The sequence below is a fragment of the Acinonyx jubatus genome, chromosome A2 (assembly GCF_027475565.1).
Source record: "Acinonyx jubatus isolate Ajub_Pintada_27869175 chromosome A2, VMU_Ajub_asm_v1.0, whole genome shotgun sequence".
Taxonomy (NCBI): Eukaryota; Metazoa; Chordata; class Mammalia; order Carnivora; family Felidae; genus Acinonyx; species Acinonyx jubatus.
Window position 1 is genome coordinate 28641309 of NC_069383.1, and position 25520 is coordinate 28666828.

The window sequence follows — 25520 nt, forward strand, 5'->3', positions numbered from 1 at the left end:
GCTGCTGCTGCTGCTGCAGCTGCTGCTGCTGCTGCAGCTGCTGCTGCTGCTGCAGCTGCTGCTGCTGTAGCTGCTGCTGCTGCTGTAGCAGCTGCTGCTGCTGCTGCTGTAGCAGCTGCTGCTGTAGCAGCTGCTGCTGCTGTAGCTGCTGCTGCTGTAGCAGCTGTTGTGGTTGTTGAAAACCCAGCACTGCTTTTACCCTTCTTATGATATGATACTCAACTACTAGAGTAAATGGTGAGGGACCCAGAAACTGGTGCAAAGTGGGCAAGAGACTTTTTCAGAGACCCAGCTCCAAAGTTAGGTCCATTGCAGGTTACATTTTGTTAACATTTGTTAACGCACCCAATGGAGTCTGTATCTTGAAACAAAAATAACCTCGTGAATTGGAGCTGATCTTCCTCCATAGTTACAGAGCCCTGCTACTGGGACTGTGGACAGGTAGGGCAGTTACCTTCAGAAATTCAGAATCTCTAGCCCCACCCCAAGCCTATTGAATTAGACTCTTCATTCAGCAGGATCAACCGGGGATTTGTATGCATATTTCAAAATTAGAAGCATTGTTTACTTGAGACTCTTCTAGGCAAACTATCTGGGAGAGAGGGACAGGCTATATTCATAACTTTTTATTACCTGATTAGCTTACTTTTTCATTCCCAGTATTGAGACTTTACAGACACATTGCAATTTATTAATCACTTATATGCTAAGACAGTGGTTAAACAAGGTATACCATTATCATCTAATACCTCAAGGTTAAGAGTTAAGTTCTGGTCTCCCCACTTTTACAGTGGAGGAAACTGAGGCAAGGGAATTTTCCCTGCCACCCCCCTCCCAAATGGAAACGCATTGTGCAATTAAGAACATGTGAGGTGAGCATCAGGTATTTCTCTACTGATAAGGATTGAGTATTTTGGAGCACATGCCTTGACACGAAATGATTTCTTTAAAAGCTAAGAATTAAAAAATTTAGGAAATAGCATTTAATTTTTGAGAGAGTAGAGTTCATCTTTTCTTCTAACAATAGGTTAATTCTTAAGCAGAATGATTGCAATTAGAGCTGCTGAGAGTTGAAACTTTGCTATCAGTGACTGCCAGGTTAGAGGTGGGGTAATTGGTCAAGTCTTCTAACCATGAAGGACCTGGTGGGTTTATTCCGTACTTGTCAAGGTTTAACAGTTCTCTGGAATGTATGATAAATTTTTGTTTTTTCATTATTAGCCATGGCTCATTTGTTTCCCTCCCTTTCAGGTCTAGTTCTGTTGTATATCTGTATGGTTTCACCTGCTTACAGCATTTCTTGCTTCTACCACAGCCGGGGAATAACTTCAAGAATTACATATTTTAACTGACTTCTAAATTAGGCGTCATGTTTTGATCTTTTGTTTAAAAATTGTAGATAAACTTGGCTCCTGCACAGCTTTGTGAAATCAGTTTTTCCAGATGTGAGGTCAAAGCATAATCATCTGAAGTGTATTCTTGAGCATTACGTGGGGCCTTGAACACCCTTTTTCTGGAAGCAAATTAGCATTCTGGGTGAGTTGAGCAGTACGTCTCTAGTTAGGTGCTCTTTGGAGATTCTCTGAACAATTGTGACTAAGGAAAACATACATGTAGAATGATAATTTAGTGAGTTACAGGAGCAGTGTATTCAAACCACTTTATTGTAGCTATGTTGCAAAGTCTAAGCATGCAGAAGCCTTCCCCCCCACCCCCCACTTTACCTCTTAAATACATCTTGGTTTTTGCCTGTAAAGCTGCCTGCTTCAGTTGTATTTTCCTTCACGCTTTGTGCTAAAGCTCTGTTGGACTGATCTAGGAAAAATTCCCACTCATCCTGTTGCGAGTACAGGGACCCTGAATCAAAAGTGTCTAAAGGAGGTTTCCATGAACCAAAATACAATCAATTTAATAACATGACAACTGTATGTGAATATCATAGTTTCTTGATTCACAGGAACTTGTAATAAAAATAGTGAAATGCTGGCTGTCTTTAAAATTGCACAACAAAATAGATTAGTATGTGTATATATACCAATATACACAAATTCAAACATTTTAGGCTTGGTAGGCCATAGTGTCTCTGTATCCACTGTGGTAGTGCAGAAGTAGTCCTAGTATACAGATACATGGCATGGCTGTGTCATAGCAAAATTGTGGATGCAAGTTTTAACTTCATAGAATTTTGGTGTGTTGTGAATAATATACTAGATTAAAAAAATTTTTTTTAAACATGAGAATACCATGTCTCCTAGAAAGTATGCTAGGCCCCTGTAATGTAGATTTTATAGTCTGTTGACACCATTATGGTTGTGGTGCAGTTAAGATGCTTCTTAGAGTATTTCAGTTGATACTTGAAAATTCTACATTTGTTTCAGGCTTCACTAAATTGAGAAGACTTCTTATTTTGCTTATGTGATCTGCTTTAAGTATATCTCCTCTCTTTGTAGGATTTTGCTAATACTACTTCCGAGAATATTGTCTGCTTGACTTTTGTTGTTCAGAATACTTAGCGAGATATTAGTTGGAAGGCAGAATAGCTTGATGTAGTTAGGCTTTGTAATCAGGTTCTGCATGCTGGCTTTATGATTTGGGCCCACTTCTAAGCCTCATTTTACTCAGCTTTAAAATGGAAATAGAGGACTAGTTTTGCCCCCCACATCACTATACACACATGAATGAAGTAATTTTTTTTAAAAACTGGGGGAAGGGTGCCTGGGTGGCTCCATCAGTTATGCGTCTGACTCTTGATTTCTGCTTAGGTCATGATCTCATGGTTCATGAGTTCAGAGCCCCATGTTGAGCTCTGTGCTTGCAGTGTGGGGCCTGTTTGGGATTCTCTCTCTACCCCTCCCCTCTTCATGCATGCTGTGCATAAATAAACTTTAAAACCTAGGGGAAAAGCAAATTAAAACAGTGAGCTCCCACTGCATACCATAGAATGGCCCAAACTTGAAACCTCAACACCGAATGCTGATGTAGAGCAACAAGCACTTATATTGCCGGTGAGACTATAAATGGTACAGCTACTTTGGAAGATGGTATGATGGCTTCTTACAAAAAGAACATACTCTGACCATACAACCCAGCCATTGTACTCCTTAGTATTTGCCCAAAGTACTTGAAAACTTAAGCTCACACAGAAATCAGCACATACATGTTTATGGCAGCTTTATTCATAATTTTCAAAACTTAGAAGCAAGCAAGATATTATTCAGTAGGTGAGTGGATAAATAAGCTGGTATATCCAGACAGTGAAATGTTATTCACTGTTTAAAGGAAATATGAAGCCATAAGATGTGCAGGAACCTTAAACGCATATTACGAAGTGAAGGAACTGATTTGAAAAGGCTTCTGTAGGATTCCAATTACAATGTTCTAGAAAAGGCAGAATTATAGGGAAAGTAGATAAATGGTGGTTGAGGGCTAGGGAAGGGGAGGGATGAATAGGCATAGCACAGAAGGTTTAAGGCAGTGAAAACACTGATACCATTAATGATGGGTATGTGTCATTAGTATACGTTTGTCCAAAACCATAGAATGAATGCCACCAAGAGTGAAGCCTCAGGTAAACTGAGTCCTTTGGGGGGTTACGATGTCAATGTAGGGTTATCAACTGTAACAAATACACTATTCTGGAGGATTTTGGTAATGAGGCAGCTGTGTGTGTTGGGGTAGGAGGGTTTCTATGGGAAATCTCTGTACCTTTCCCTTCATTTTGTCAACCTAAAACTACCCCCAAAATACTTCTGATTAAAAGCCAGCATGGATAACATTATTTTAAAACTTTAAGTCAGGGCCACCTGGGTGGCTCAAGTCATGATCTTTGTGGTTTCAGAGTTTAAGCTCTGCGCTGGGCTCTGTGCTGACTGCTCGTAGCCTGGTGCCTGCTTTGGATTCTGTGTCTCTCTCTCTCTGCCCCTCCCCGCTTGCTTGCTTGCTTGCTCTCCCTCAAAAATAAACCCTTCAAAACCAAACAAAACAAAAAAAACCCCAAACTTTAGGTCAGACCTCATTTCTCCCTGGTTAACATTTTTATGGGACATACTCATTTTCCCGTGTTTAAAGAGGAAGGCCTGTTTTTGAAGGGGGGGGGGGGGGAGGAAAAGTTAGTATATCTGTAACTTAAAAAATTCTTTATTAAAGTATTTCCCAGTACCCAGTTTTTTGGGGGTAATACTAAGAATGGTATTATCAAATAAAGTCCTGAAGGGCAATTGAGACCAAGCTGTGAACACAGACGGTACAGTTTTTTTAGTGCAGTGGTATTGTCAGAATACCCCCTTGATAGCCTGCATGCATTTCCAGGCATTTACTGAAGTCCAGTTTCTTGATGTTACAGTTCAGTTTTTAAGACAATATCTATACTTAAAAGATTCTTAATGTAAATAAGCAAGGTAATTTACAAGTGATAGTGGTTTTGAGTGTTTTTTTGACTAGAGAACAATGAACACTCCATTTATGGTTAGCAAACAGCTAGAAATACATTTTAGTAAAAAGACTTAAGAGTAAGTATCACAAATTAGCATAATTAAGCAATATAAGTATAGTCTGTTGATATAATTTGGAGCTGTGTGGAAAATGAAAGTGTCCTTACTCACTTTCATTTCTGAACAGGGAGTAGGAGGAGAAGAAAAACCCTATAAATGCAGGTATTGATTTACATCTTGCAGGGAAGGGTCAAAAGGGACTTGGCTGTAGATAAAGACATAATTAGCTTGTACTTTTCTCTAAGGTAATGTTGTCTTTGAAAAATCTTTCTACCTATGCTGCTTTAAAATCTGAGTGGAAGAAGAATGGAAAGTGGTAGGGCCTTGGTCTTTGTTCATAGCTTTTCCTGCAGTGTTCCATATTGGGTAGAATACCAGAAGATTGGATTCCTAGCTTTAGGAGGTCCAAGGAGCAGTTGACAAATAGCACATTGAGAGCCAACCAAAAATAACTACTAGGTTTTCAGGGTGTGTTAACAAATAGTAGTGTTGGTTATATAGAGAAAGTTCATAGGAGGACACTATATTTAATTTAAAATGACCCTAATTTTAAGAAACCATAGTACTAGTAATGAAACGAGATCTTTTTAGCATCTAATCTGTAATAACTGGAAGATAGTATGGCTGAAACATAGGATGAATAAATAGTATGTGTTGGGTACTATATAAAGATTTTGAAAAACAAAGTGTTGTATCTATCATAAAGATGACCCCCTCCCCACCCATTTTCATAGGAAGTTTTTAATTGCAATTCCCATGTTAAAAAGTTCTTTTATGCTATTTTTGTTTTCTATAGCATTTACCAGCCTTTAGCATTTATTCATAGTTTTAGATCTATAGCTAACTAGAAGGAAAGACTATTTCTGTTCTTTGAAGTTCTGTTTTCTGTCAGTATATCATGAAAATCCTTTAGAATAACTGATCAACCTATATAACCTTGATGGATGTGTATACCATCATGCAGATAGGGAATTGATAGCAGAAATCACTGAACATGTGTTGGGACAAGTAGGGTATTTAGTCCATTGGAACCTCAGTCTACCAAATTGTATGAAAGGAAACATACAGGAGGGGAAGAAATAAGTTGAAAATCCCAATCAGCTGAGGACCCAGAATACTAGAATCTTTAAAAGGGGAAAAAGCAATAGTAAATGATCTAAATGATTGAATAAATAATAGAGGAGTTTGCTCAGTTTAGCAAATTATTGCCCTAATTAGTTTTAGCAGTGGGTAATGTAATAAAACAATATTTTCCAAGATATTTCATCTCCGTATATTAAAAAACCACTTAGTAATAGACATTTAAGATTCCTCTTTTTGTGGCTTGACAGTTGATATTTGTGGGTATTTTTAAATACATTACAAAGTGGTTTCTTTTTTAATGTTCTTTTTATTTTGTTTTGTGTTTTTGAGAGAGAGTGTGAACAGGGGAGGGGCAGAGAAGGGAGACAGAGAATCGAAGCAGGCTCCAGGCTCTGAGCTGTCAGCATAGAGCGTGACGCAGGGCTTGAACCCATGAACCATGAGATCATGACCTGAGCTGAAGTTGGACGCTTAATCAACTGAGCCATCCAGGTGCCACATACAAAGCTGTTTCATACTAAGATGTGAGGCAGTATTTTTTCCATAGACCCTTGCCATCTTCTAAATTTTTAGTAAATTTTTATTTTTGTGGTCTGAAATGATATATGGCACACATGCAGAAAACCACATGAAACAGATCTAGAGCATAATGAGTTATTAACTCGGCATAGCCTCCTTTTGGTGACCAGGTAGTTAGAGCTTGGCAAGTACTCCAGAAGTCTGCCAGTGTCCTAAGAAGACAAGCCCTTGGTGGTCCTAAATTTAAATTAGAATTATCAGTATGAATCTCCATATGTATGAACACTACCTGTACATCAAAATCCTATCTCTCCCTATAAAATATTTAAAATCCTTATTTCCTAGCTCTTTTACTCTTTCTATGGAAAATACATAGAAACAGTCTAGTAATAATGAGCATTCCTAGTGCCAAGACTGAGCCCTTGAAATCCCGCTTTCCATAAGTTTGTCCAATATCTGTAGTTTAAAAACATTTTTTAAAATTACGTTTCTTTGTTTTTGAGAGGCAGAGACAGAGTGTAAGTGGGGGGGAGAGGGGCAGAGAGGGAGACACAGAATCTGAAGCAGGCTCCAGGCTCTGAGCTGTCAGCATAGAGCCTGACATAGGGCTCGAACTCACGAACTATGAGATCATGACCCGAACCAAAGTCAGACGCTTAACCAACCGAGCCACCCAGGCGCCCCTCCATATCTTTAGTTTTACTGAAGTGTAGAAATTGTGGCAAATGCTGGGGCTTTAGAAGATGTCAGGTGGGGAGTATGCCTGTGTTCAGAGCTATGTGAATTTGGTATGTTCGACATTTATAATGAGAACTTTATAGCTAAGAGATAGTTGGACCTTGACCACAATACGCCTCAAGACAACACTTCAGTATCTGCGTTGGTATTGTCAAAGAAGGGGTTTGGTTTTGTTACTTTAGCAGTAAAGCCGCTGTTACCCAGTTTCTTAATGTTGTACTCCAGGCCCTCCTGCTCTTGATCAGTAAAGTTGTCAAGGTGGTTAAGAATGTGTGGCAGAACTCTGGAAAACAGTGTGGAGGTTCCTCAAAAAATTAAAAATAGACCTACCCTATGACCCAGCAGTAGCACTGCTAGGAATTTACCCAAGGGATACAGGAGTATCCTGTATGCACAGGGGCACTTGTACCCCAATGTTTATAGCAGCACTCTCAACAATAGCCAAATTATGGAAAGAACCTAAATGTCCATCAACTGATGAATGGATAAAGAAATTGTGGTTTATATACACAATAGAGTACTACATGGCAATGAGAAAGAATGAAATATGGCCCTTTGTAGCAATGTGGATGGAACGGGAGAGTGTTATGCTAAGTGAAATAAGCCATACAGAGAAAGACAGATACCCTATGTTTTCACTCTTATGTGGATCCTGAGAGACTTAACAGAAACCCATGGGGGAGGGGAAGGAAAAAAAAAAGAGGTTAGAGTGGGAGAGAGCCAAAGCATAAGAGACTTTTAAAAACTGAGAACAAACTGAGGGGTGATGGGGGGTGGGAGGGAGGGGAGGGTGGGTGATGGGTATTGAGGAGGCCACCTTTTGGGATGAGCACTGTGTGTTGTATGGAAACCAATTTGACAATAAGCTTCATATATTGGAAAAAAAATGTGTGGCAGAGAATTCAACCGAACTGGGCTATAATTCTATAAAACTGTACTTTCTTAATGCTGAATCAGAAAGGTATGTATAACTGAATGGTGAAGTTCCATAAAGCATGAACACAGAAGGTGGGGATTCTAATTAAAACACAACTACACCATCAGTGTGTCAGAATTCAGTCTGGAGGCACAAACTGAAAGTAATTTGAATAAGAAAAACTTAACAGTTTACCATAAAAAGAATAAACAGAACCTTCGGTGATAGGTTGGATGGATCAGAGCGTCCAAGTTCTGGGCTGAAATGTGCCCTGTCACAATTCTCATGTTGAAATCCTAATGCTCCAGTACATCAGAAAATACCCATATTTGGAGATAAGGCCTTTAAAGATGTCACCAAGTTAAAATGAGGCTGCTGTAGTGGGCCCTAATCCAGTCTGACAAGTGTCCTTACAAGTAGAAGAAATGAGAACTTCCAAAGAAGACACAAAGATTCATGTGCATGGGAGAAAGACTGAGGACCCAGCAAGAGGGCAACCATCTGTAAGGCAAGGAAAAGAGGCCTTAGAAGAAACAACCTGCTGACACCTTGACCTTGGACCTCAACCTCTTGAAGTAGGAGAAAACAAATTTCTGTTCAAGGCACCTAGCCTATGGTATTGTTATGGCAGCCCTAATGAACTAATAAACCAAGGAAAGAACAAACTTGAAGGGGGCTGCCTCTCCGGGGCTGGGATTCAGATTTCCTTATAGAAGGAATGGTTGCAGCACATGGTATAGCAGAAGTTAAATGAGTTTTCCAGGCTACGGCTGGTCCACAGTTGCCAGGCAAGCCAGATACTACTCCAGCTAAGAGGCAGCTTGAGTCTGGTCGGCGGGGAATGCCTCTCAGGGGTTCAGGTGGGCCCCGATGGTGGAAGGAGGCAGAAAGATTCTGGCAATGGAAACGTGCTTGTTTCCCTGGCCGAGTGGAGCAAGGCCTGAGGTGTGCACTGTCTAGGGCAGGAGGCTGTAATGAAGTGTTGCCTGGGCTGAGATTTGGGGCTAGGAGCTCACTGAGAGTCTGTGGTCTGGGGGGGTGTAGCTGGTACAGCACTGTGTCCCTGTCTTTGCACTGCTTATAGCCGGTAATAGGACCAAAAAAGAGTGAACACAGGCACTTTGGAACCGGGAAGGTAGTGCCCCTTCCTCCTGCAATGTCCCACCAGCATCCTCTGCTGACAGTTCAATAGCACATTCACTGCAAAGGGAGGAATACTTCTCCGTGGTCAGCTCTTAGTGTAGGCAAAAAATGGTGGGTCTGGAGCCAAGAGGCAGTAGAATGTTTCTTGTCCTATGTGCTCTCCCTCTTTCCTATAAATGAACAGTCTTTAACATTGTTTGGGAATTAAAAAACAAAATTCCAATGGACTTATCTTGCTTTTAATATTGCCCATGCTTAAGCCAAAAAAACACTCTTCTCCAGAGAGAAGAAAGCAAGGGTTACCAGAGGGAGAGGTGAGTAGGGGGCAATGGGTGAAATAGGTGAAGGGGTTTTAAGAGTCCACTTATCCTGGTGAGCATGGAGTAATGTATAGGTTTGTTGAGTCCCTATACTCTACACCTGAAACAGAACACTGTAGGTTAACTACACGGGAAATAAACATTTAATAAAAATACCCATCTTTGGAGTATAGGTTAAACAAATTTCTAGACTTGAGGATAGTCATAACTGTAGAGGAAAAGCTTATGGAAGTGGTAGTTTTTGGCAAAAATTCTTACTGCTAACCTAAAACCATGAGTTCCTTATGTGTATTCTGTTCACTGAGATCGCTATGTGAGTGTATCACCAACTACAGAAAACTGCGAGAGAAAGACAAAATCATTAGGATTGCTGTTAATAGATGACAGGATTCTAGATGAACAACTTGTTTATTTAGACACATCAAGTTATTTAAGTCCGTGTTAAAACAGCATTTATGTTATAAATCCATTAACTGTCCTTGCCGGTATAGTGAAGTTACTAGAGGGAATTGTTTAGGCAATAAATTCTAGAATCAGGCCTTTATTTTTCAATCAGAACACTTCGTTAGATGTGTTTTCTTTTAGTTTGGGTGCGGTGGCAGGAAAAGAAATGACAGGCGAAATCTTTATTGCCAGTTTGAAGTAAATTTCAATGTAGAATGGAGATAGTCACAAAAGTGGTTTATTCACTCAAAACGGAAAACATATCTAACTCCTCAGAAACCTTTATATAGAATAAATTATTATAACTTAGTTTTTTAAACTACATCACGAAGAGCTTCTGACCATGCAAGTCTCATCCTATCTGGTGGTTCTGCCACAATAAGAATGCCAAAAACCTGAAGTAATGAGTTAGTACCTCTTAATTTTACTTTGAGAAGGATCCTGTGACAAAGGGTTGCATATCCAGTGCTCTGATATACATACTAATACGCATAAAAGGCATGATTCCTACTTCAATGAGAAAGTATTGCTTTGTTGGAGAGTTCATGGTTAAGTACCCTATAAAACCTCTATAAAGAGCTAGTGTTAAAGGTCATTGTGCCTGTGTCCTTTTATCCTGCCGTTCAAGTTTAAGCATGGGATAGACTGTGGCAAATTGGTAGTATCCATGCACATTTTATTTTCCTTTTTGTTTGCAGAGGGGTTCTTCTGTGAGATGAAAGGTGCCTATTTCCTAGTAACTGGTCAGTGTGTAATGTTGGCACTTGGCAGCCCTTGTTCACCAGCCCTTGTTCACCCTTGTTTGTTGAACAAACAAACAAGGGTTGTTCACCCTTGTTTGTTGTTCAGGGTTGTTCAGCCCTTGGTTGTTCACCAGCCCTTGATAGTTCTGAGACCCTGTTTTTGTGACTTCTGATACCTGTTGTGGTCATCTAATTACTTGAATTCTAACCAGGAAAGATGGTTATGACCTGTCAGGGTAATGATTTGGGAGGACTACACTTAACTTGTAAATGAATAAATATGGAGGGTTTTGATCTTTGGTTCTACCGTTAAAATTAGCTTAGGTCCAGATAAATTACGTTTTGCTATTGAATATACAGAAGAATAAAAAAAACCCTGAAGGAACTCTCCCATGCTTATCACCCATGTTGGGTGTAGGCTGTAGAAATAAAAGAAAGCCTGTGAGTTTTGCTCTCAAACTTGTGCATGTGTCTTCTGTTATTAACTAGAACTAATATTAAGTGGACAATATTGATAAATACAATAAAGGTCCTTCTGAGATAATATATTCTTCTGATTAAGAATGCTCCCTACCAGGAGCGCCTGGGTGGCTCAGTCGGTTAGGCGGCTGACTTCGGCTCAGGTCATGATCTCACAGTTCGTGAGTTCGAGTCGAGCCCCACGTCGGGCTCTGTGCTGACAGCTCGGAGCCTGGAGCCTGCTTCGGATTCTGTCTCTCCCTTGCCCCTCCCTTGCTCATGCTCTGTCTCTCAAAAATGAGTAAACGTCTAAAAAAATTTTTTTTAAATGCTCCCTACCAATCCCTAGAGTTTACTTACGGTTTCCCTTATGATTCTAACCAATCTAGTTTAAGTGTATGGTATTAGAAATGGCAAGCAGGTGAGAAGAACTTCTAGAGGTAGCAAAGAGATTACAGGGAAAAAGGATAGTTGATCTCGAGGCAAGACCAGAAAATCCGATCAGGTGTATAAGAATTTGAGGCATGTCAGTCTAGTCATTAACATAGGGAAACTGACCCTCCATGGTACATAGTGTCCTTAGGACATCTGTTATAATCTAGAGTAGTAATCTCCAATCACGGTAATTTAGAGGTTTAAGAAAGGCTGAAATATTTTCTGCTTCATTGACTTAATACTGCATACTCCAGTATGTAGCCAAAAATCCTTGTCATTTCCTTAAAATGCTATTGAAGAAATATTCTAGGGGTGCCTGGGTGGCTCAGTCATCAGGCGTCCGACTTCAGCTCAGGTCATGATCTCGTAGTCTGTGAGTTTGAGCCCCGCATGGGGCTCTGTGCTGACAGCTCAGAACCTGGAGCCTGCTTCCAATTCTGTGTCTCCCTCTCTCTCTCTGCCCCTCCCTCACTCGTGCTCGCTTGCTCTCTCTCAAAAATATTAAAATTTAAAAAATAATGGTAAGTTGATCTCTTGGCTTCAACTAGAACTGTCAGCCATTCAATTGCACAGGAGTTCAGAGAGCAGATAATCTATTACATTAAAAATACTTTCCTAAAAGAAAACTCAGTCTATATCTGTGGTTGTAAAAATGTAGCATTTAGTGGTTATGAATGTTGATATTCAAACTTCTGGTAGATATTTATAGATTTGCCTTGTTTTGGCTTACAAGAAGTTATTTTACAAAAAGTCATTTTAAAGGATGTTTAAAAGCTTAGAGTAAATTAACTTGTTTTTTTCTTCTAGAGAAATACTGGTTATGCCATTGCCTTGCGCTGATGTGGGGAAAGGAAGTGCAGGGGTCAGAATTAAAGCTTTGTCTAGGACTTTTCTGAACTTAGAGTTCAGGTTCAGTCCTATCCTCAGTCAGGGACAGACCAAGAGCATTGTGATGGCTGGGGACACTGACCACAGTGGATTGATGGCCCTTTCCCACCATTTGGCCAGAGGGAGTATAGCTGTTAGTCACAAAGCAAAAAGCCTTAGTGCAAACATGTTTGTGATTCTTTCCATTCAGGAATCATCCCCCCCAACACAGTTAAAATGGAGCATAAATACACTGGAAGAGCCAGGCATTCATCTTGGTTATTTAAAAGAATGTTGACAGCTCTGAAGTGTGTATAATACTCAGTTGACAGTGCCTTGTTTTCTTAATTGAAGCAATTTAATTTTAAATTGAGGGTCTTCTTTCTCAAACCTCTTTCCGTTGAAGAGACCAGTGATGTCAGAGGCCTGAGCTCACCATCTAGTGGTTAAAGGTTACTGTGAGTAAGGGTATGTCACGTTATCATACATAATCAAGAGAAAACACCATGGAGAATGACCAGCTCTATTTCACAGTGGTAGCAACCTGACATTCTTTCAGATCCCGAAGTGAGTTCCATAATAGAATGTTTTCTTCCCTACTCTTTATCTTAGATTACCAGGACAAGGATTTAGGCAGGTGGTTACTGTTTCTACCTTGCGAAGGAAGAAATGAGTCTTGCCAGATTGTGATTACTCTTTACAGAATACTGGCAATATGTACTTTTTCACTTAAGATGTACATTTTTTTTTTTTTTTAAGCAGCAAGGTAAGGGATTAAGTGAATTTCTACAAACAGCACTGAGCTGTATGACTTGTATTCACCGGTTTAATTTTTAAAAGTTAATTTTTGAGTTCATCTACAGTATGACAAGGCAATAAGGGGGGAGATGGGGAAGTGAAGAGGCCTAGATCCTTAAAAATACATGCATATAATAATGCATCCATATTGGTTTCTTATTAAAAACCATTTTTTAGAACAGTAAAATAAAAATTTGAGAAATCACAACATGTTAATAAAGGTAGTCATTGTAAGAACTGTATCCTTTTGTATACACGAATTTGATTATAAAAAGGGATAGTGGTCTGTGTTCTGTACTTTACCAGCTTTCCTTAACTACTTTTCAGGGCTATCATTTTAATGGTCGATGCCATTGTATGCATGTGTAACTATTTAACCAACCAACTACTTATATTTGGATGGTGGCTAATATTTAAAAAAGTGTTTTGAAGAACCTTTTTATTTTTTTTATTTAAAAAAAATTTTTTTTAACATTTATTTATTTTTGAGACAGAGACAGAGCATGAACAGGGGAGGGTCAGAGAGAGAGAGGGAGACACAGAATCTGAAACAGGCTTCAGGCTCTGAGCTGTCAGCACAGAGCCCGACACGGGGCTTGAACTCACGAACCGCGAGATCATGACCTGAGCCGAAGTCGGACGCTTAACTGACTGAGCCACCCAGGCTCCCCTTGAAGAACCTTTTTAAACAAACCTGTGTGTCAGGCTTTATGCCAAGTCTCAGAGATGACAGGGGAGATGTGATTTCTTCAGTGATGGAGCTTCTGATGGGAGAAGATACTTATGGTTGGACATTTATAATGGGATAGACCTATACCTAGGGTGTGTAAAGGCATGTGGGTGCATATCTACATTAGGGAATTCAGAAAAATTTTTTGAACTGAGGTCCCAGTAGTGAGACTGGGCCAGCTGTTACAGAAGACTGAGGTAGAGCATTTGAGGCAGAAAGAATAGGAAGTGCAAAGTTCCTGAGGCAGCCGTGGCCTCAGCTTGTTGTTAAAAGGAAGAGATCTTTGAGTATTTCTCCTTCTGCTTTGAAAATGAATCATGGGTTCAGTGTTAGTTTAGAAAGCTGGACTTTATTTTTTTTAACTTTAATTTTTTTTGCCCACATAGGGTAATTTCAGGGGGATATTTGGCACCCACAGTATAGTATTATTCACAGTACTGTCCACATAGTAGAAACATAAACACTCTATTCAGGTTATTTTTACATCTTTGAATTTTTAAGATTTTACCCATATTGACACCTTTGAGACATTTTAAGTTTTTTCTATAAGATTTTTGAATACTGTTAGTTGTAGGTCTTGAAGCCCTTACTGAAGCCTTAGGGTTTAAAAATTCTCTTGACTTTCCATATGGATCTGATTTCCAGTAAATACCAATTTAAGTTTTCCTTTTTTTAAAATGTATATTTTTGACTAATGCATTTTCTTACTGCATTGACTAAAAATATAGTAAGTGAGTAGTAGCAATGGCACTAGGGATCCTGTTTTTTTTTTTCCTAATTTAAATGAGAGCATACCTAATATCTTCTGGCTAATTGTGTGGGAGATTTGTGCTAGGTACACTTTGATACCCTTTACTACATGAAGACCCTTGAATACTGGTCCTTGCTAAATACATTTTGTTAGCAAAGGGTGATGAATTACTTAGATCCTTTTAAGCATTGATGTGATCACATGACATTTATTCTTTAATCTGTTAATGTAACAGATTTCATTAGGATATTTCTAACATACTGGACCGTCTGTACATTCGTGGCATAAACATTAGTGGGGTTAGGCACATTATTATCTAGGAGCTTGTGAGAAATGCAGATTCTCAGGTATCTACTGAACCGGAATCTGAATTTTAAAAAGACTCCCAGGTGACTCACGTGAATGTTAAAGTTTAAGAATCCCTGTCCTGGAACTTGATCAGTGTTTGTTAAAGGTTACGTACGTGTTTTAACAGAGTATTAATTTGGGAGGTAAAAATTTCTCCTTTATTTTGACAAGTTAGATTGTGTACTGTGCTTAAAGAAATCGGAGATGTTAAATTTTCCAACATGACTACATTTATCAAAATATTTCTCATGTGAATCAAATATGAAACAGGAATAGAAACTAGTATTGTGACTCTGGATGTATCCGTTTATTGAGTAATATATTCCAAGTATTGAACTAGATTGTAGACAGTGAAAATGGCTTATGTGTAAATGGTATTTATGGAGCACTGTTTGCATATATATCTATTTTAAATATTTTTATTTATTTTTGAGAGAGAGAGAGTATGTGAAGTGGGGAGGGACAGAGAGAGGGAGACACAATGCAAAGCAGGCTCCGAGCTGTCAGCACAGAGCCGCGGGGCTCGAACTCACGAACTGCGAGATCATGACCTGAGCCAAAGTCGGACACTTAACCGCCTGAGCCACCCAGGTGCCCCTGCATATATTAACTTTCCAGGACAAGGGAGTGTTAGGTGTTTTCCTTCTGAGAAGCCACAAGCAGCCTTTCTAAAGTTCCTTAGCTGGTAGGTGTTGGGGCCGGGAGCTGTAGATTTATCTCCCCAGCCTGAGGTTTGGTGACTTTTTTCCCCACACCGATAAAGGTATTACCTGGGGAAAAAGTGTAAATATAAGGCATTGAACCTCACCACTTAGAAGAGAAAGTGAGCAATTGAATATTTTAAAGAGTTTTAATTGTTAGGTTATATGTTGACTGATTGGAGTGCCATGGCTAATGTTTTTATCTCCTTGTTCAGGCCTTTTGATGAAAAGATTTTTGTTGAATTTAGTTCCATTTTAATTCTTTAGGTTAATGTTCTATATTTGCTTAATGAGCTATACTCCTTAAAAATATACTTTCATCTTCTCATAAAAAATACTGTGTTTTGTGTTTCTTGCATTATTTGGGAACTGTGTTTTATAATTAATATTTTCAGATAGATTGGCAATATCTCAGGGTTGGTATTTAAAGAAAAGTGCTGTATTATTGAAAGGTAGGAAGATTATAAACCTGAATCTGATTTTGTTTATAAAGCCATTAGGTTTATCATGTGACTGAAAATGTGACCAATATTTTAACAATGGAAGATCATTTTTCTAAATGTGGGTTATACCTGAACAGATGATTTCACTAGTACTCCTTGTATAGAGGGCTTTTTGTGGGTCCCCACCTAGCTGTCCAAAGTAACTGTTAAGTGCTTTCTGCAAAGGGAGACTTCTCTTCACCCTCCTGTCTTGGAAAAATCAAGCAGCAGGTAAAGAAGGTTTGCATAAATCTTTTATGAGCTCAGGAAAACTCAAACACTCCTCCCATAACGGAGCTTTTATTTTCTTCCTGGAACAAGTCTTCCATGAAGTAGAGTTTAAAATGAAATGGAAGTGGGGCACCTGGGTGGCTCAGTTGATTAAGCATCTGACTCTTGGTTTCGGCTCAGGTCATGAACTTGCAGTTTGTGAGTTTAAGCTCCGTATTGAGCTCTGTGCTGGCAGCTTGGAGCATGCTTGGGATTTCTTGCTCTCTCTCTCGCTTTTGCTCTCTTTCTCTCCCCCTTCCTTTCTGTTTTTCTCTTTTTCTCTCTTTTCCTTTCTTTCTCTCGCTCTTTTTCGCGCTCGCTCTTTTTCGCGCTCGCTCTTTTTCGCGCTCGCTCTTTTTCGCGCTCGCTCTTTTTCGCGCTCGCTCTTTTTCGCGCTCGCTCCTTTTCGCTCTGTTTCTCTTGCTCTTCTTTATCTCGCTCTTTCCCGCTTTCACACTCGTGCTTTCGTGCTCACTTTCTCTCGCTTTCTCTTTCGTTTTCTCTTTCTAGCTCTTTCTCGCTCTCTCGCTTTCTCTCGCTCTTTTTCTTTCTCTAGCTCTTGCTCTCACTCGCTCTCACTTTCTTTCTGCCCCTGCCTTCCCCCCAGCTGTGTGTGTGTGTGTCTCTCTCTCTCTCAAAATAGATAAACTTAAAAATACATAAAATAAAATGGAAGTCTCCAGAGTTCCAATACAATTGGGTCTACAAAACTTGTGATGGAGTCCATGGTAGAATTTCTTTTGTTCAAAAGGTTACCTTATAATGTTTTGCATTGGCTAACGCTTTGTGAAGACTAACCTTCCATTTGCTTTTGCAGCATTTGGGATAATAAAGGACCTATATATAGGTTGATATAGAGACAGAGGCTGTAAATATCATCCAGGTAGTGGTGGTTCCCCTCTAAAGAATTTCATTTCAGCTGGTAGTTAATGTCTTAGTCTGTGCGGAAGTTTATGTGCTTACTTTGGCTTTTCATCAAGGAGAGTAGCCTATTACCTTGCTCCAGGGGCTGAGTGAGCTGTGGCCTTGAGCAAGCAATGATGGCTGAGTCGAGGATGGTGTGTTCAGGGAGGCTCATAGAGCCTTCCTTCCTGGTTTTTGCTCTTGATATTTAAAATGAGTTAGGGAAGAAAAGAAATTGTTAGAGCTTTACCATGGAGTTAGAGTTCTTGAGGATAATGTGAAGAGGAGGATTCCATGTCTGAACGTTAGTCAAAGAATAATGTTCAAAGGTTAGGGGTTGGAGAGATGTACCAAGGAATTTTAAACCGTGAAAGTGGGAAGAAATGCGAAAATCTGTGAAATCATAAGGGGCCTTGAGTAATGTTTTTAGACACTGGACACCATAAATCTGTAGTGTTTTAGGTTTGTGTGTATGTGTATTTATATATGGAATGGCTGAAAGGTACAACTTTTATGTTTCCTCGTTTGCACTCGGTGGTCTTTGCATGAACTCAAGGATTCCTACTGGAATGCTCAGACATGCAGTCAGGAATCACATTAGAATTGTACAAATCTTATCCATGGTGTGTTGACTAGAAGTTGAGGTAAACATAGTGCTGTTAGAATGATCAGTTTATCTTGAGAGACTAGATGCTTTCCTGTTTCTTGGCTTTGGATGAGCGATCTACCTTTCATTTGCTCCGTTTATGTTTAAACGGAACATGTTCTAATTCAATTTTTTTGCTTTAACAAAATAAGCTATTTGAAAGACATCAGATCTAATTTACTTGAAATCCATAATTTCATGCTACTAAATACCTTTGAGAATCTTATGGGTGCTTCTTTAAAGCCTGTTGAATTTTTACTAACAGTAGTGTAAGTTTGTTACCAGAGTAATGGTGATCTCTGTTCGCCACAGCATATACTTGGGAATACATTTTGCTTGGTATACAAGATTGTGATTTGATTGACAGACACTGAGTCTGCCTTTTGTTTTTAGGTTCATTTCTTTTTAATATTCAACACAAAGCAAATATGTGGGATTTGGTCTGTTGTTTAGAGACTGACTTAGCCACTTGATTTAGTTCCCTTAAGACATCAACCACTAGTATAAAATGTATTTTCTCCACCAGAGATTTTGAGAAATAATTAGATGATTATAAATCATTTAATTACTAACATGGAGATGAAGATGCATTTGTGATTTACTCAACCCATTTAGTAATTTATAAAATTTAAGTGCCTTCAATTCCGAGCAAACATTTGAGACTGTGGTTTATAATTAGATTGAGTTCATTTTTTTTAATTTTAAAATTTACTCTGAAATTGAAAAACTTCCAAGATAGGCTGTACGAAAATTCTTTTGTCCTGTCTTGCTGTTCTTAATAGGATAATTAAATAGCAATAAAATGCTGAGAAAGTTGCTAAATCACGATGTACTTGGTAATGGCATCCTGTGTACTCTTTCTCCCGATTGTGTTTGAATAGCTGTTACTCTGGCAGTTGGCTGTTAGTTGCTGTGCTGGTATATCTGCCTATGAGTTTCACTCCTAACCTTTGGCCCAATTCAGAATGAACTCAAGATTTAGTTGACCTTGACTATCAACCCAAGGGTGGTGGGAATGTTCAAAAGAAGAACTAAGAATAGCAAGGTTTAGAAACTTTTGTGTTTTTATCTCTGAAAAGAATACTATCTCATCCCATCTATGGCTTCCCCAGTGTGTTGTATAGTGTAAAATTGAAAAGTTAGGCAATCTTTTTTTTTTAATTTATTTTAGTTAGAGTGGGGGGTGGGGGTGGAGGGCTGGAGAGAGAATCCCAAGCAGGCTCCATGCTGTCAGCACAGAGCCCAACACAGGGCTCTATCCCGCCAACAGAAAGATCATGACCTGAGCTGAAATCAAGAGTGGGATGCTTAACTGAGCCACCCAGGTGCTCTGAAAGTTAGACAATATTGTATGCCATAGTGGAAAAATAATTTCTTCTGGAAAACTGTGGTGTTAAAGGAAGAACTTCAGCATCTGAACCTCATGCATTACAAATGAGTCGTTTGTACTCGTAACCACCAGCACAGTCTCATACAGCATATTTAATTTTGCCCTGGTCAGTGTGGTCTACAGCATTGAAGCACAGTAATAAAGACAACTGGTAGAATTGAGGGACCTTTTCATTTCCTGTGGGCACACTGCATATGGAGCTCTAAATTTAAAATGATTTGTACCTTTTTCCCTTTGCTATATTTTAGGTGCTACCATTTCCTTTTGTACTTGCTCATAGTTGAGATTCCTTAAATGCTTCAGTGTTAAGTCGTAATAGCCAGGAAAAGTTACGAAGATGGGCTCTTGGGAGACTTTAGTTCTACAGAAGGTCAGGATCTTATGCCTGAGAATTTTCGAATAGCAGCTCAATTAGTCAGAACTAGTCATGCATTGGAGTATCTTGAAGAGCTATCTTGAAACCAATTTCAAACCTAGCTGGTGTTCATGAATTGGAATTTCAAGAATGAAGGATAGAGTACTAGATTTAGATGCTTCTTTAAAAATCAGTTTCATATGGATTAAGTTGATGTTTCATAAGCACTAGTTTGATCTTTATATGCCTCGATAGTTTAAAATCCCGTATTTTCCTGAGTTTTGAATTCATTTCTGTAGTGTTTATTTTAAAAAGCTAAATTGAAAGGGGGAAGATTAGGAGCCTTTTCTTGAGTTTAAGAACTTTAATAAAGTTGCATTTAAGGAAAAACTCATCCACTCTGACCATTCTGTTTTTTGATCCACAACCTTATTGCAAACTTCGATCCAGGGACCTGTGTTTCTTGTCTTAAAACAAACAAAAACCCAAACCTGCCTGATGGGATTCTTTGTTCTTATGTCAACATAAAGTATTTCCTTCAGCACCCTACCTTCAATTTATTTTTCTAAGAAAATGGGTTAAGTGCCATTTTTATTTTCTTCAAACTGTATATGCAAGTCCGTGTTCTTTTAAGGAAACTAGCTCTATATCTCTCAGCATTGCAGATATTTTTCCACACATAGTTTTGCCTTTATAAATGGTGTTTCATTTTTTGCTCTGTTTTCATGCACAAGTTTGAAAGTTTTATGTAGTCAAATTATCTAGGTTTTCCCTTTGGCCTCTGGGTTTTATGTACAAATGACTTTTGAAAAGTGTTCACTGGCTATACCCTTACCGAGGGACATCTTTAGGAGTTAGAGCACTTTTTCTGATCTGGAAGTGGGAGAACTTTAAAATTTATTTTGAGAGGGAGAGAAAGAGAACATGAGCAGGGGTGGGACAGAGAGAGAATCTCAAGTAGGCTCCATGGCCAGCATGGAGCCCAACATGGGGCTTGATCCCACGACTGTGAGATCGTGATCTGAGCCCAAATCAAGAGTCAGACACTTAACCAGGCGAGCCACTCAGGCGCCCCTGGAAGGGAGGGAATTGATATGGACGTCCTCTGGGTTTGGGAACTAATAGGTTTTGGGGGTTAGGTTGTAACGCTTATGTAGTCAGTGGCAGAGCTTTTTGCATCCCTGAGCAGTTCTCCCCTGTAAGACCTTCGGCTTCTGAGTGTTTTCCAAAGCCAGATAAAGTGGCTGAGGCAATTAAATAAGAGATCTCACTACTAATTACTGGGCCTTTGGAGTAAATGAACCAATTAGAGGCTAACCCTTCCTTGAAATGTACTGGCCTTAAGGGACGTGTGGGCTAGTAAAGCAGCAACCAGCCTTTCTGACAGAAAAGTGGTTATAAAAATGTGAAGTTCTGAGTAGACTCTGGATGCTGCAGCTGGCACTCTGAATCCTTCCAGCCCAAATGACACCCTACTACTGAAGCCTTTTCCTCTGAGGACATTCCCTTCGTCCCCTCATTCTTTTATGTATGTCCCACATGGGTCCAGGGCAGCTAAGAAATAGCGTTATCCTTGCCTCCCCATCTGACACTTTCCATCTCTGAGGACATGTGGGCTGGGGAGGATCTTAAAGCCTAGGACCGAGTGTTGGAGATAGGTAGGCAAGTACTTCTTTGTCAAGGTCCACATCGGATGGCAGCCAGGGTGCTTGCAGCCTTTAGAGTAAGGGCTAGTGAAGTGTGGAACTGTTTGTCCTGCTGAAGCAGGCAGTTCCTTAATTGTGGTGACTGAGGGCTTAAACCCTGGGGAGCACAAGTCCACCTAAGCCTGACTGAACACAAGTGACAAAAGTGGAGCCCTGTGACTTCAGATCAGACTTAGTGCCTCAGGCTTTGCTGGAATCTACACTCAGCCATGGAATGGGTGGTTCCCTGAAGGCTTGCCGAGGGTCTTGCTGTAGCCAAATCCGCCTAAGACCATCAGGGACAATGTTGGAGTTTTACAAAGTCATGTTGATTCTTTGCAATGAGGGAGACCACACAGCAGAGGATCCACTCAACCTCTCATCAATAAAAAGAAAACACAGAGTTATTACAGGGTTTTGGAGAAGGATGAGGTTTGGGTGACATTTAAATAAACTTTTTGATAGGTTTAGAGCTGGACTTCGTCTAAATAGGTTAACATCACTGCAAAGTGGACCTTGGTCCTGTCTGCAAAGCTGAGTGATGAGAAATGTCCTATCCATCAACCTTTCTGAAGCTCTGTGCCTGGGTTTGTAAATCAAGTTTACTTCTTTGTCCAAGTGACTTAGATCCTCCAGGTTAAAGTGAAATGATTCATTCTCATCATTAGGATTTTAAACAAAGTTTCTGATAGTCTGTGATTTTAGTGAACTAAAGTTTCTTCAGGAGTAAGAAAATGGACACACAAAGGGGGTTATTATGGAACATTACAGTAGCAGGAGTCCTTGAGAAAAATACTGCTTTGTACTAACCTGGAAAGTGGCTCTATCCATATCTGTTGTTCCAGCCTGATGAATGGCTGGGCAGATTTTTACTTTTATTTGTACTTTTTCCTTCTCCAGTAGTATGCACTCAGTCTCCAAGGACATTTGTTATGTAGTCTGAGTATGGTTTGTCAGGGACTCTTTGTTCTCTCCTAGGACCGTAACTGCACAATGCCTTTCCAGTTGTTTTAGGCTGGTGGTTGGACCTTGAGAGGTGTTGAGTGAGGTTTAGAGATCACTTAGTACTGCTTTGCCTCATCCCCTAACATGAAGTTTTGTGCATGGTAAAAGATACTGCTGAAGGATCCCCTGCTATTGCCAGACATCCTGGAATGCAGTTAGTTTTTACTCAGTTAGAATTTACTCCCTTTTCCCTGCCCCAGACATGTAATTGGGAACTTGCAATGGACCCTGTAATGCACTAGGCACTTATGTCAATGTTAATACAAGGTGGTTTTGTCTTTCGGGAGCTCTGTTGGGAGAGATGGGTATGGAAGCAGGTTGCTGTAGTGAATGTTGGAGACACGGAGTTGGTGTTGAAGTGTCCATTTCCATTTGAACTTTAATAACTCTTCAGTTACCTGGGATTTGGGCCCTCCATTGGAATATATCTGGGCTCAGAGTCCGTTTACAGATGAGAGTGCATCATCCAGAAGTTTTATAATAACTTGTAGGCCTGTGGTTTTCATAGACCCTTCTGCGATGGCCTGAGACAGCATATGCATAAATTCATGGTACTGGACACGGCTGTCAAATGGCATGAAACCTAAGTGAATAAACTTTCAGGTTTTCCTTCTGAGTAGGGAGACACTTTGAGACACCCTCCTGAGAGGCAGGGAGGTTAAATATCTGGTCTCCAGTCACTCAGCCAGTGAGAGCATGAGATGTTCCTGGTGCTTAGTTTTGTTTTTGGAATGAGTTATCCAGAGAGTATTTAGATGAAGGAGTTGGGAATTGTTTCCAAACAGTCCTGTGTATTCCTAGGGGATTCACGTCTTAAATGCTAGGTGAGGCCTGCCTATATGCCTGGCATTTGCTAGCACTAGGGATGCGGCTGTGAGAAACACCCATGCTTCATTCTCCTGGAACCTCGTTTCCAGCAGGGGAGAATGCATTGGGCTGGGAGGATGGAGTCTTAAGCAGTCTTGATTCTCCTTTTATCTGTTGTCTGGTTTATTTCAGTTTTCTTTTGAACAAAGGGTAGCCAAAATCAATTTGAAAACCACCTTTATAGAAAAAAGTCGAATGTGGTGATGGTTTATTGCCCTTTACTTCTCATGTTATAGTTCTAAAAATACTGGTTGTGGTCCTGTCTGCAACCTGGGACTCATACACCATTAGTAAAAGCATTTACAATTGAAGATTGGAAGGGAAAACTGTTCACAGAACTTGTGCCATGTATCAAAATAGGGAAATTTTGTGAGAATTCAACAATGTTGACATAATAGAAAAGATACAAGAATGTCACTCCCTATTCCCCAACTTTCAGCTAAACATCCTTGTGCAAATCTAATCTATAAATGTGCTGCTTATCTATTTTGTAAATCATTTTGACTTTGCTTCAGGCATTATCTGGTTAGTCCTTTTTCTCCCAGTTTCTTGTCTGCTTGATCCTCCTCCTTCCCTTTTGCAATTTGCTCTTGGCATTCTAATGCTCATTATTAGCTGACCTACACCGTTCTCTCTGGCCTCTCACCCATTTCCCCAGTGTTGCTAATTTGCCACTTAAATGAACAAAAACTGTATTTAGATGTTGACTATATCCTGGGAAATGTCAAAAATGAAAGTCTATGTGATTCCTGCCTAGGAGGGCAGTTTGAAGATGTGGGTATGTTTTATTTCTCTTAGGACCTTGTTACCTGGCTCTTCTGAGCCACAGGGACCTATAGGCAGCAGGTTTAAGGGGGGTGGGGCTTCAGGGAAATGAAATGGTGGGGGCTTTCTCTAAATGGTCTGAGCCTTGCTGGGAGAACAGTGTTAGAACCACAGGATGAAGAATCTCAAAGAGATCCTGGAAAAAGGCTGGTCTTTGGAGATCTGCATGTTCCTTGGAGTAGGCGTGTGAAAGTGTGCCGGACACCCTAAAAGCCCAAGAGGAAGCTGACTGGCTAGACTGGGTCATTCATGCTCTTGAGCCTGAGAGCAATGAGACTTCCCCCTGCTCTTTGCCAGGGACTGACAGCCTCTTCAGAGCTCACATGGGTGCAATTTAAAACCAGGTTAGAGCTCAGGTTCTCCAATTTACATGGGGGAATTTACATAACTAATGCCTGAGTTATCTACTCTAGGGATTCTTATTTAATAGGCCCTAGGCTTTAGAAGTTTTAAACTCCCCGACCACCCAAGTGAATCTAATGTGTAGCCAGATTAGAGAACCACCAGACTGGAACCAACAAAGACAGTAATCTACATAAGACAACCTGCAGTCAGAAAAAGGAAAATCAAAACAAATTTGAAATGAAGTATTTCATTGGATGAGACATGTTAAACACTCAAAAAAAAAAAAAACCCTAAAAATCTTAAGCATGATTCCTAATCAACTTAGTTCATGAATAAGAAGGGAGTAAGAGCGAGGTTGGTCACTGCTGACACCTGAGTTGGTGTCCTTGGAAGATCAAGTACACAAATATCTCAGATTACAGAAGTATAAAGATGATAAAAAGATAAAAATCATGAGGGGAAAATAGAAGAATGGGAGAGTAGATTCTAGAGGTCTGAAATAAAAGTAACAAATTTAGTGAGGTTAAAAAAATAGGAAAGGTATGCATTCTCTAGTAGAGAGTCTCCCTGACCTGAACATAGGAAAGATCTGGGCCAGTAAACTGATTGCTCACTAAGGTTTAGGCTCACCTGACGAGAAAGACCTACAGTCTAGACCTATTCTGGTAACATTATGTTCTGTAAGGCTATAGATGGTTCCAGGGAGAAGAAGAAGAAAAAAAAAAACCCAACTTTAGAAAACAGTGGGAGGTGGGAACCAGCCTGGCATTGGTTTTCTCATCTGCAAGTCAGGAGATGGGGATATCCACAAGTTACTGAGAAGTGGACCATAATCCAAGAATGCTATTTCCAATTTATGTAACTTAGCTGCCTACATGAAAGATGTTTGAGGATATGCATGAATTCAGAGAATCACCAATACATAACCTATTGTAAGGATAGGTGCTAACCAAATACTAAATGAACCTGAACAATGACTTTAAGATGGGAAAAGATAGAGTAAATACTGATCATAAACCTTAACACATTTGTGCATAGACAATTAGAAATTAAACCTAAGTGGATGGAGATCACTGGGGATTTGTAACTTAAATGCAAAATGACACCTTAAGTCTTCCTAGAAAACCCAAAGGTATACTGTATCAGACAAACTGAGAGTGGTGGGCAGAGAAGTGGAAGCATTCTAGAAAGATCATAAGAGGGTTGAGGGAGGAGAAATTAAAAAGAACACACAGTGAGCTTACTAGGGCGGTATAAAGGGG

The 25520-nt window shown here is 39.8% G+C and overlaps 1 protein-coding gene across 15 annotated transcripts in view; it reads left to right on the forward strand.

Annotated features, from left to right (window-relative positions):
- The window catches only part of CADPS2 (calcium dependent secretion activator 2), a 535106-nt gene that overhangs the window by 54335 nt on the left and 455251 nt on the right, over positions 1-25520 (forward strand). The gene's annotated exons all lie outside the window — the stretch shown is intronic.